This window comes from Labrus bergylta, chromosome 9, assembly GCF_963930695.1.
Source record: "Labrus bergylta chromosome 9, fLabBer1.1, whole genome shotgun sequence".
Lineage (NCBI taxonomy): Eukaryota > Metazoa > Chordata > Actinopteri > Labriformes > Labridae > Labrus > Labrus bergylta.
Window position 1 is genome coordinate 29005554 of NC_089203.1, and position 10851 is coordinate 29016404.

At 38.5% G+C, this 10851-nt stretch overlaps 1 long non-coding RNA gene across 1 annotated transcript; it reads left to right on the forward strand.

The window, feature by feature from the left end:
• Positions 1–6146: 6146 nt before the first annotated feature.
• LOC114920895 (uncharacterized) lies at positions 6147–8612 on the forward strand. The gene is made up of 4 exons (XR_010666901.1): positions 6147–7871; positions 8170–8282; positions 8367–8421; positions 8511–8612. It is a non-coding gene; the product is annotated as an uncharacterized lncRNA (long non-coding RNA).
• The last annotated feature ends 2239 nt before the right edge of the window (positions 8613–10851 follow it).

Consider the following 10851-nt stretch of genomic DNA (forward strand, 5'->3'; position numbering starts at 1 on the left):
ATTTTCTCTGATTCAGTCAAAGTTTAAGACGCTGCCTCAGATGCAGAGAAAAAAAAAGAGATGACCCATTTGTAATGCGATGTACTGTAACCCAAATGTTTCATGATTGATTATCCTATTTGTCTGTATGCTATAAATAAGGAGCAGACGATCGATACAGAAGCCTAGATAAGTGTAATGGCCTCACAGATCCTTCTGTTTTTCTGTGTTCATCACATCGTGCCAGATAAGTTTGAGTCTTGAACTGTCTGAACTGTGTAAACACTACTTATTGTCTACGCTGTTTATACAAATTAATTGTATGACTGGAGTGTCACAGTTTTCTCTTAGCTGCTGCTTCAGGGGCGGCAGTCGTCTACTAACCTGGAGGTCGAGGGTTCGATCCCCAGCTCCTGCAGCTACATGTCCGATGTGTCCTTGGGCAAGACACGTAACCCCAAGTTGCCCTTGCTGCTTCGTCTGCGTCATATGAATCGTATGAATGGGATTAGTTACTGCTGCTGGACTCTTCACTCAGCAGGCTCCTCCATCAGTGTGTGAGTGTGTAGGTGTGACCTGCAGAGTAAAAGTGCTTTGAGTAGTCAGAAGACGAGAAAATAAATATACAAGCTCAAATCCATTTACCATTTATCATTTGTTCAAAGACAGCGTTTCAGTCTTTTCAGGAATTATGAATTAAACATTTAGAGTAAGTGGTTTGTTTTTGGATTACAAGTCAAACATCAAACTTAAATTTCCTTCGAGAATAGTTTTGGAATAAAGTGATCAGTTACACGTCACATGGGGCAGCTGGAGGGCAGTGGTTTAACATTTCACAACATTACAAATTTGCATCTTCTTTTCACAGCTCAGTCTTAAACAGTGTATTTTGTCTTTTCTCCCAGCATGCTTTGCAAATAAAATCTGCTCCAAAACAAGGTTCCTCTTCTAATGCACAACTCAAGTTTTTCATAATCGTCTCAGCAGCAGAAATCAACATTAATGGAAAACGTTTTCTAGAGAGAACATCCCTGATGTCGTCATAGATATTAAAACAGAAGATGTGACCTGCGGGGTAAAAGCTCCAAGCAAGCTCAAGTTCATTTAACATTTACCATGTCATCAATCATATGAGCATATCAGTCTATTCAGTCCTTTCCTTATTTCCTTCCATTCCCCTCCTGATAGGAAGCAGCTGATTGGGACTGAGTGAAGGAAACGGTGCTGGGGGTGAAAAGTTTTGGCTTACTCTCCAAGTCGTACCATATGGCACTGCCTTGACACGACACGCCTCCTGCTGGGTCTGGAATTTGTCTTTCAAGTTCTTGGAATAACACATCCCTGCAGAGGAGGCAAAGTGTCCCTCAGAACAGACGACTTAATAGAATGGGATACTCTCATTTCATACCAAACAAGAACAAAGCGGAGGCCGGGCACGGAAACTAACAATGTAGTCTAACCTTGAGACGTGGACGCCAGCAGCGTGCCCTCTTTTACATTATTCATATGAAAAATACAATTTTCACTTATATTTTATTCATTGGTTTTTCCTTAAACAATGGGAAGTCATATAGTGATTTTTTTTTTTTTTTTTGGCATGGAGGTCTGACGCAGGAAAGAAAATGGATGACGAGGAAATGGAGTGTTATTTCTTTCAGCAATGTTATGGATAAAAATTAAAGAAGAGCAGCTAAGAGAAGAGCTTTTAAATAATGACTTCATCCATCTTTGATGTTCCTTAAACGTTAACCTTTTATGACAGCCATAGAGGGCAAACACGATGTCAGAATGTGTAGATATTCAATCCACTGCTCTGCTGTATAAAATACCTGATGGACAAATCTCTGCATACAGAGAGACGGCTACTGGTCCAATATACAGGAGGGGAATGAAGTCATAGCCTGAGAGAAATAAGACTGTTGATACATCAATACAATTGTGAATGCAAAATAATTACAAATAAATACTCTAATATCACCACATTTTCATTTTGTGCAATTCCATACATCTGAATCTTCATCTGTTTCTAGGAGAACTCCAAGCACAATATCTACAGATTTGGTGTTTTGAGGAGCAGAGAGAATCTCTCCCATGATTCCCCGCCAGCCTCGACGTCATCTCTTGTTATTGTTTTGATTGAGAGCCCCCTGGTGGCGGAATTTAGATACTGTGCGTTTAAAACACAGTATTAAGAACATATTTAAGTAAAAATAAGACGTTAAAACACAAAAGATTTGAAATCTAAGCATGACAACATTTGAACATTCTGCCCTAACGTGCAAAATACTGGGAGGAGAAAATGTAAACAAGTTAAGTTAGTACACGCATTGTGATTTACCAAACCTGGCAAGAATTGCAGTGATTGTGACGGTGTCTGAATTTAACACCTTTGAAAAGAACGTGCTAACCCAGGAGACCAGTGTTACACACAACAGACTGCTGTTATTGAAGTTAGGAGGAGACATGGGCACAATCAAAGAAGGCATAAAGATCGCGTTTTCCCCCACAAGTGTTTACATGTTTCAAATGACATTTTAATTTGATTCAATATTCTAATCGTTAAGGAAGAGAAACACCATGATTAAACTACAGGCTATTGTTGCCATATATCCAAACAAAACTGAACATTCACAGCCTCTGCATTCTATAGAATTTCAACATTGATATTTATGGCGTCCTATTTCCCTCTTTTTGCTAACATTATATTTTAAACTGGGGATTTCCTTTTTCTCGGGTCTACAGCCCGCTGCTGCTACGCTGTAGGATCCTTGAATTGGGGGACCTCACCACTGCTTGTACCCCCGTCTTCGATACCTCTTTCCAGGGCATTTTAAGTCCGATCAGACACAGCACTGACCAGCTGCTGTCTGGTGCGCAACAACGGCCCGAGTGTAGAGCGCGCCATGCCACGGAGGACACAGCTCGCACAATGTATGACAATTCATTCTTAAGACTAAGGGAAGAAAAGAGAGGCCCTGTTTAATGCCAAATTTAATATTTTCTTATAACCCAAATTTTCTTTGTAATATTCAGATTTATCTCCTACAACTACAAAGTATTGTGCGTTTATTTGCCTCTCCCACTAATACCTATTTTGCGCTTGCAGTCGTCCTGCTTTCTGTCCAAACTATCCGTGATGTAAACCCACAATTTAGTACTCTTTAATTGGGAGCTTAGTAAATCTGGCCCTTAGTGTCTGGGTTGCCTTAAAATGTTAAGTTACCTGAACTTAAAAAAGATAAGTTGAGATAAAGTTGTGATTATTCCAAAGAAATAAAATGTTCTATAGTCAAATAAACTTGACATCAAGTCAGTTGTACTTAAATCTTTAAGTTCACAAAACTTTTGAACACAACTCAGTTCCTGTGAAATTATCTAGTTGAAGCAAAATGCTCTTTCAATTTCTTTTGACTTGAAATCCAAAGTGAAAATACTTAATCCATCTAAAATATTGAGTCAAATAAATTAATCAATTTAAATTGAATATATATATTTATATTTTAGTCAACTTAAATCAGTTCAGCATATACATTTTTAGTGATTCTCTTTGCTTTTGTGGAAACTTTCAACTTCCTTTCAAACACAAATTTTTAAAAAAAGGTATAATTTCTACAGGTTATTTGTTTTATCATAGAAACCAACCAACTTTAGTTCTTCAACCTTTGATAGCTGATCAGATCAAAAAGCACATCTAAACATTTACACATGCTTTTACCACTTGTTTGTAAAAACATTTCCACCCAAGAATGTGCAAAAAAAAAAAATCAGTTGTCCTTCTTTTGCTACATTTATCATTTATCGGTCACTTTTCTCAGTATTTTCAGATGCAATAAACGTATAAAATCAGGTAATTTACACATTTAATGAGGTGATCTTACTGTGGTAACACAAACATTTCAGAAAAGATCTGTGAGACAATGTTCAAATATTTCTTGGAAGCTTTCAGAAAACTCCTGACCTCACGGCTTTACAAAGAAGTCTTTTTCTCAGTCCATGGACGCTTGAAGGGGGCAGTGGTCACCACCAATATTCAATAGGTTCTTCTGTATGACTTAAAATGTATACTGTACTTCCTTTTGGTAGTCAATGTTAATTGCATACAGCAGACCCATGAGCATAGCTACCATATGCTACCAATAGTCATGCTGCTTGATCTGATGTTCCAGGACGACCTCATCTTCTATCACCAGGAGGATGCTGATGTTCATATGCTTTGTTATGCCGTCCTCAGTGTCTGTAGATTTACAAAAGACAGGAAAAAATAGATATAGCTGTAAATTGTTTGTAATACTCTGAGAACATTTTTAGCCGACAGATCCCCCTATAATCCTTCACTCTGTGAGTGAACTGAGCACAGACACAAAATATGGCAGCGCCCAGTAAGACCTCAGGGTTTCTCTCTTCCTGCAACCCTAGCCCTGTGGTAACACTTAGGGGAGTTTACAGTCAGCTGAATCAGCACATTGAAAACTTGACATAACATTGTGACAAAGTGGGTGAGAAGCTCTTCTCTTAATCACCACTTGTCACTTAAGTCTTTATTTAATATCAAATCACATCATTAATTACAGTTGTGTATTTAAGTTTAATTTATTTTTGCTTGTGTAACATTGCAGCACTTACTACTATCCCGGGTTTGTTTGTGTTAGCAATAAGTTACAGTTCACATCAAAACATAAATTAACTTAAAGCGATCAATCATTTTTATTTAGTTTCTGGAACTGCGAAGTATCTTTGATTGTCTTATCCATACTTACCTCTGTTTGTTCTTGTGTTCAGTTTCCCATGTGGTTCCATGCAGCTAAAAGGGGATAGCCCAGCACTTCCTGGGTATTTATCAGATTGATGATGTCATCGCTGACATCACTGGAGCAGACCATTTTGAAGGGGTTTTATTTCTGAGAAATGTTTTCTTTCTAAAAATTTCTTTCATGTTTGAGTTACTGGTAGAATGTAATTTAATTATTTAAAGTTAATTGAGTTGAGTAAATGATCTGAGGTTAATTTAAGGGTTTATGTAGATTTCTTTGCTTTAAGACAAAAGTGTAAACCCACTACTTGAGTTGTGCTGCACCCAGCTGCGGCCATTTTGTTAATGGGGCCATCTATAAAGCCAGGAGACGTGTGCTCTCACATGAGGAGAGGTGAGGATGTCCTGCCTTTAACATGTTTCTTAGTCTGATTTAATCATGAAGTAAGTTGCCTTATTTACATTGAACTTTTGTTGTTTTGTTAAGTTAACACATGTTGGTTTAATCACTGTAAAATACTCACCTCTTGGAGAATCTTCATCTGCTGAGTTGCCTTTCTACAACCTTCCTTGACAGTTGTGCGAACTACTTCACAAACATTGAGCTTGACATTTCTTTCCATGTATCTAGTGATGTGGAAAATTCCAAGCTTTGTGTTGAGTTTTATGTTCTCATTCACATAAATATACATGATGTAATGTATAGTTTGACTTACAGTGTTCATGTGTATATGTTTTATGCAACGTTTATTTTGTATGCACTTGAAGAACAGTGTACATGTTGAGATCTTATTTTGTTATTCATGACGTGACTTCCTGTTGTGATGCGTTATTTTTTTTTTTTTTGGTGATCTACGTTACATTAAGAAGAGAGAGCGGGAGATTGGTTGTTGTGTTCCATGGCTGCTGATAAAAATGCTATTCCAGTTAGCTGTGAAGAAGGAATGAATAAAAGGTGACGTGACACTAAAGTGTGATTCTTGGTAACATGGCTGACGAAGCAGCCGACCCACCAGTTGAAGCAGTCAACCCAACACTTTGGTCTGTAGGGACTCAAACTTTTTCTGACAAAGTCCAATCAATCAATATGAACACTAGTGTAACAATTTGTAAGTGTGGAGCTGCTGTTTTTTTTTTTTTTTTTTCCCCAGATGCAGGCAGATCCCAGTCTCTCCTCCTCCAGTGGTTCAAACTGGAGTATTGTTGTTGCTGATAAAATGGTTATCCTGTTTTGATCAGAGTTATCAAACTGTCCTGCTACTTCTGGTCATCTCAGTAAGTTCCTCTCATCTCTGACTCACTGTTTGCTATCTGTCAGGGGCCTGTATCAGAAAGAAGGTTCAACAAATTCTATATATTTGAAACATCTTCTATACTTGAGTACGTCCTGATTTATCTGGCAAAATATTCCTAAATCATCAGACCAGTCTTCGCTGACTGTTTCCCACAATGCAAAGCGCCAGGTCAAAGATTGACAAGACGGACAGCTATGGTACCAGAGAAAATAAACATACGGTTTCAAGAGGGGTAAGCCTCCCATGTGGGAGGGGCCAGCCACCTAGCAGGCCCACAAAACCCTCTAGCAAAAAGCTAATTTGTTATTTACGTGGACTTGAAGGCCATACTGAACCCATCTGAGCTAAGATGACACAAATGTGCTAAAAAATGACTTTTATATTAAAATGCAAAACATTGAAGTTAATGGAACCATTCTTGGGGCCTTGCTTGAATCTGGCAGTGATTAGACACTGGTACACAGGAAGATTGTACCACCCAACATGGTCAGCAGCAGTGACACCATCCTTATCTGTTGTGTTCATGGAGATGAGAAGCCTTATCCAACAGCTGACATCTACATTAAGGTATAAAGGTCAAAATTACCTTTTGAACATTGGGGTTGCTGATAATCTACCTTTTGATGCTATTCCAGAAAGAGACCTACCAGTTCTTTTTGATTTGCTGGAGCCATAACAAAGCAGGCAGTGTAACGCTGTGGTAAACAGAATGCAGGCCATGCAATCCAATGAGCTCCTTTTTCAATGAGGAGTTGGAGACCACACCTGGGAAGTCTCGGAAAACCCGCAGACAGAGAAGGCACAAGAAATTCCAAAAGACAGTGACGACACCACCAACCAGCACTGAGCTGGAGTTGCCACTAGTGTTTCAAGTTCCAGGTAATATAAGTGATATGCAGAAAACTGAGCCGTCTTTGGTCTCTCTTTTCCAGAAAGCGAAGGAGGAGGAGTCAGAAGCTGAGTTGGACATCATAAGTGATGAGAATATCCTGCAAAATGGCATCCTCTATTGTCAACAACAATCAACGTTGCAGCTCGTGGTTCCCCAAGCAGCTAGAAATGCCATACTTGCCTTGGGGCACTCAGTTCCCTGGGCTGGCCACCTGGGCCCACAAAACCACAGCTCTCATTAAAAACCATTTCCACTGGCCTGGCCTGCGCAGACATGTTGCTCAGGTTTGTGAAAGTTGCCCTCAGTGCCAAATAACATCTGCTAAAACACACCCCAGAGCTCCACTTCAAACACTACCCATTATTGTGTTAGGAATCAGTAAGGTTCTTCTTCATCCGTATCTGTCTGTTTTGTTAAGTACTTTGGACTGGTTTTCATGGGGAGAATAGAGAATGGGTTTAAGCTTTGTTTACTGGTTTGTCCGATAGTCTTGAACACACCTTTCCTGAGGTGCGCTCAGAGCTGTGCCCTGTTGCTTTAAATGACGTAATACGACAGGTGAAGTGGCAGCTGATGGAGGACCCGTATGGACGCCAACTTCGACACTGTCGGACCTAACAGATGACCCACTCCCATGAACTTGTTTTAGAAACCAGCTGGCTAGCTTGTAACAATTGGCACCCCATTTGAGTGCCTTGGGATGGACATTTTTGGTCCTGTAGAGAGAACCATAGCAGGGAACCATTATATGCTGGTTATAACAGACTATGCCACCCAGTATCCAGAAGTCTTTCCACTAAAATCCATAAAGGCAAAAGTAGTTGATCTCTGTTTGGTACAATACTTTTGAAGGGTGGGTGGACCTGATGCTTTCCCTGGGGATCATCGAGTGGTGTAACCCAGTGATGCACATGCCAAAGAAGGATGGAAGAATAAGGTTCTGCGTTGATTTCAGGTACCTTCTGAACATTTATTATCATCTTATTAACATTTAGTGACAAGTGTGAAAGCCTTTTGTCTTGTTTATTGCTACATTGTTGTTTTTCTTTTGGGGTTTTATTGAGACTTTATTTTTGTGTATTATTGGGATTTTTACATTGTGTGAAGCACTTTTTGGCGTTGCTGTTAAGTGCTTTGTAAACAAACTATGATTTCTAATGGGTAAAAGAGAGACTGAGGAATAGAAACAGTTGTTCAAAGGCCTGTTGGAAGAGATTGTGTAATGATTGTTGTTGTCTTTTCTTCTGTGTAAGGATACCCTGAGTCTTTGGGACCTTCACTATCTGGTCATGATTCACTGTTGGCCCGTTCTGGTCGCTCATGACTTTGAACTCACCACAGAGTGCTGCTCTGCCTCCATGGTGGCGTATGTATTAGTGTTTTTAAACATACTACAGCTGTGACTTATACAGAGAAATGGGACTCAAATAATGAAATATCTGTTTCACAGCCAAGACAAAAGCTGCATGAAGATGATTACACTGACCAAACAAGACTACTATCAGGTATTTTTACAAATGCTTTTAAAGAACTGTGATATGTGATTTTCACGAGGCTGTCCTGAACTCAACATCAAGCTTTTATGATTTTTCAGATCAACTCACTGTAAATACGATTTCTGCCCTCGATGACTGTTTGTTACTCTCTGGATGTGTCTTCAGTCTCCTGTCTCGTCCAGACAAAAATAAACAAGGAAAACATCAACACTTATGTGGTAAGTGGATCTAAACAAGGAAAACATCAACACTTAGTGGTAAGTGGATCTTGCATGAATGAATATTTCTGCACATTTAAGTAACATATTTTACTCCTTCAGATTTCACACACCAAGACGCCACAGTGCCAACATGCTCTTCTTCAGTTGACTCGAAACATCACTTCAAACGGGAGCTTCTTGTTGTGCCGATCTTGTTTTTACTACATTCCTGTTTAATAACTACTCAAGAATGTGATTCGAGTTTCAATATACTAAGCCATCTTTTTTTTTTGTCTATTGTTTGTTATGTTTTGAGAGCCTTTTATTTTTTCTGCCGTCGGATGCTTCACAGAGGGTTTGCCTGAGAACTTTATTTGGATGCCTTTCCATGTTTTTTTCCATTTTCTAAAATATTTGTATTGTTATTTTGACTTGGTTGACTTTTCTTTGATTCCCAGACTTAGCAGACTTCTTCACAAACACATGTTTGATGAGGCTGAGAAGTTTGCCTACCCTAACCTGTTTTAATTGTGTTCTTTTTAAGGAGGATAATTATGATTCCAAAGGGGTGGAGAATCTGAAGTCCCTGGTTTCCCACCACCGTCAGCTCCTGGACCTGCGCAAGAAACAGGACTGCAGACTTTCACGTTCAGTCTTTAAGGTGTGTCTTCTGTGGAAAAACCCATTTTACAATATACAAGTGTATAAGAGATGTTACAGGTGAACTCATGATAAGATACGATATTCATATCTATTTCTAACCGTAAAGTACTGATGGTGTAATGTTTAACCTTATAAAGCAAATGGACTGTAAAAAAAGGTTCAGGTGACATTTGTCCCCAATTAACTTTGTTAACTCTGGACACCTTGGTTGCCAAAATGTACACACAAAATCTGCAATAAAATGATCAATATTTGCTTTTGTATTTTGCTGTTTTTGAGCTTCTTGTTGTGCAGATCTTGTTTTTACTTTCATTGCCTGCTCAAAAACTAATCAAGAATGTGCTTCAGAGGCTTTGCCCGAGAACAGGTACTTAACTTTATTTGGATGCATTTCTGTGTTTCCTCAATTTTGTAAAATATTTCTATTAATATTTTGTGTTCAAACTATATTATAAAATGCCCATTGTTTCACAAAGGCTCATCTTCTCTCTCCAGATGCACTCATAAAACATTTAACCGGTTTCCACCGGTGGCGCTGCTCTGTAGTGACCCCGGCTGCCTCGTGCTAAGAACCCAAAGTATTTATATACTATATTATCGTTTGATGTGAAGAATGATGTTGATGGTTTTTTATAACTGCAGCACAGGTGAAGAGCCAAAGACAAATTTCTCACTTTGTGAGACAATAAAGTTAATTTTAATCTTGATCTTAAAACCATCCCGTGACCACTTCTGCTCCCTGCACTGTGATATTGTTTGTTCTGTTAAACTACTTAATTTTTTTTTTAAGCATTTTATTCTGTTTGTTTAGAAGTATTTTTAAAATAAAGAAATTCTGTTAAATGTAGAAAATGATGCCAGTTTTCATTAATTCTATGATTATTGTCTTTGGTGGTTAAACTGTATAAGGAGCAACCGCTGAAATCTGCATGAATAAAAAAAATTGCAATAAATTCTGACTATAGCGATGTGATTGTTGCAAATCCTTTCATTGGGATAACAATGTCATGGAAGCAGCCCTATAGCCTACCCTGACCTTTATTTTAATTTTGTTCTTTTTAAGGAGGATTATGATTCCAAAGACGTGGAGAATCTCAAGTCCCCGGAAGAAATTCAACTGCAGACTTTCACTTTAAGTCTTTGAGAAGGTGTGTCTTTCATGAAAAACCCATTTTATGATATACAAGTGTACGATGAGGATGAGGGCCATGTTAAGTTATTATTGTTTTCAAAATTTCGAGATTAAACTTGTAAATTCCCTATAATAGAGTTGTAAATTTACAAGAAGAAAACAAAATGTTAGTTTACAAGTTTTACTTTAAGACAGAGATAATGCTTTGTGGTGTATCCATGAATTAAACGGAATGTGAATATTTTTCCTTTTAGGCTGTAATCATTCTAATTGAACTGACTTTGACAGGGAAGTGTACGGAGTGTGGAGTTCTTCATGCTGATCGAGTGGAGAGCGGTATCCTGACTTGTGATGAGCTTCCTCTAGAGTATATCAAGGTAAGACAACACCACCAACCCTTGTGCCCTCCTCAAATGTTTTTATATTTTTCTGCTGTGTTAGTTA